The sequence below is a fragment of the Quercus lobata genome, chromosome 2, assembly GCF_001633185.2.
Source record: "Quercus lobata isolate SW786 chromosome 2, ValleyOak3.0 Primary Assembly, whole genome shotgun sequence".
Classification (NCBI taxonomy): Eukaryota; Viridiplantae; Streptophyta; class Magnoliopsida; order Fagales; family Fagaceae; genus Quercus; species Quercus lobata.
In genome coordinates this window covers 53,309,180-53,311,485 of record NC_044905.1, presented here as the reverse complement: position 1 = coordinate 53,311,485, position 2,306 = coordinate 53,309,180, and the positions used below count along the sequence as shown (strand labels likewise).

The window sequence follows — 2,306 nt, the reverse complement described above, 5'->3', positions numbered from 1 at the left end:
TTTTTTTTTTTCATGTGTTCCCCCTTTTAGTCTTCTTTCAGTTATATTTTACTTGTCAAGAGTTTTGTAACTCAATTGATATTTTTTTTTATATTTCAAATTGAAATATTAAGGGTTCAATTGTCAATTTTCCATAGTAACTATTGATTTTTATTTGTTTAAATATACTACTTCATTTTGTCTTGTTCCAGTGAGTTTAATAGTCCATTTTACAAGTTTCTACTTGAATGTATGGTCTATAAATAAGACCAGGATAGAGAAGCTTAGAATCACTGACTCTCAAAATGAAGGCCATTCTCATTGTTTGCCTTCTCTTGACTTCCATATTTTTCATTCCTTCTTCAAATGCAGCAGAAAGTAAGTTTCTAGTAGATAGTTTTATTTTAATCAATTTTGTAGCATACTTAATAAAATAATTTTTTTAATTTTTATTTATTGAGTAAGATTTTTCATACTAGTAGCAGTTGCTTATTTGTGTTGACAAATATTTGAATATAATATTGTTTCAATTGTTGTTAAAGAATGAGTAATTCAATATGATTTCTTATATACTAATAATAAAAGTATTTTCTTGTTTTTAGAGGCCTATAAGATAATCACTTATTCACCTCCCGAAGCTAATGTGTTTATGATAAATTCTAAGTTCCTAACCATGTACTTTCACATTTCAAGATTTTTCATATATGGAACTTTTGCTCTCAGGAAAGTGTGAACCATATCGACGATCATGTCGGTCGAACCCGCCAAATTTGCCCTTGAAGCCACCAGCTCCGCCTCTGAAGCCACCAACTCCACCATTGAAGCCACCAACTCCGCCAACGCCAGGTCCACCCTATAGGAAGCCAACTCCGCCATCGCCAGGTCCACCCTATAGGACGAAGCCAACTCCGCCATCCGGATGTAGTCGTACCCCATATAGACGTTGCGCACCTCCAACCCCTTAACAAATGAAGCACCACGGTTCAACAATAATCAAGCATTAGGTTGCTTATTATCGTGGAGGGCAGTATTAATTAAGAATAAAGTGGGTTTTAATTATGCGATAATATCATATATATGTGGTATTATGCACTCCATGCTAGTGTATTGTAAATGTGTCCAAAATAAAAAGTTGACTAAAGTTTGTCTGTTGACTTATTTGAGGGACTTTTTGTGCAAATTCTAATTATGCATCATCAACAAGAGTTCTGAAAAGGTTCAAGTTATATGAATTAATTTTCAGTCCACAGTTCTTGGAAGAAATATACATGGGGATGTTTTTGACATTATTGCATGAGGATGACTAAAATTGACTTTAAAACTCACCCAAGTGAAGATTTAAACCTTATTTTTATTTGGAGAAATACATATATTAATTATATTACAAACACACCTAACCTAACTACTGTGTCTTTTGCCTTTTTGATAAATGTGAATATTTCATTGAGGGAGCAAAAGAAATACATCTCTTTCGCAATCCTCTATGACAGCACGAGGAAAGGATACACACTTACAAAAATAGGAGATATATATTTATTAAATACAAAATATACCTACTTAATTAGCTCATGGGCTATGGAATTAGCATCCCTTTTGATCCAACAAAAACAAGTCAACAATCCACAAAAGGATTAGCCAAGACTATTGCATCATTTAATAATGGCTGAATCTTCAAACATGCCTCATCCAAATTCTTATTTAAGGCATCAACACAGACCTTAGAATCACCCTTAACAACTATACTTTAGAACTTTTCATCTTTAGCCAGCTATAAAGCCCAAACCGTACACACCATTATACTTCTATCCCACAACTTTAAAATATCTCCATTTCCATCCTGAGCTACCTGATAGCGCCTTAAAATGTATACTTGTTATATATTTATATGGGCGTTATCTCCTTATTATCATGCTTAATTTGTACAATTAAGCCATGATTTACATTAGTCTCTATTATTTATCTTTACATAATTTCTTGAATAAGATGTTGTTCATTGTGTGTAATTTTCTACTTTCAGGAAATCATGTGAGAAAGATGAGTTTACAAGAATTTGTGAGAGAATGGAGGCCAAACTAGAATTAAAGTGGACCTAAAGGACCATGCTTAAATGTCTAAGGAGGTGCAGCTGGACTGCTCGGATCGTCTACCATGATTGGAAGCTTCAAATAAGGAAAGAAATCAAAGAAGCAGAATCTGAAAAGGAAAAATCTGATTTGAGCACTGATCAGTATTTTGGGTGTATCTCTCTCCTCAAAAATCCAATTGACACAAGGCCAGATGAGTTGGAACCGTGACTTAAATATCTACAACTTTCCAGTTTTGAGTTT

At 33.5% G+C, this 2,306-nt stretch overlaps 1 long non-coding RNA gene across 1 annotated transcript; it reads left to right on the top strand.

Annotated features, from left to right (window-relative positions):
- Positions 1 to 241: 241 nt before the first annotated feature.
- On the top strand, positions 242 to 1,228 carry LOC115978020. The gene is made up of 2 exons (XR_004088620.1): positions 242 to 357; positions 703 to 1,228. It is a non-coding gene; the product is annotated as an uncharacterized LOC115978020 (long non-coding RNA).
- Positions 1,229 to 2,306: the final 1,078 nt, after the last annotated feature.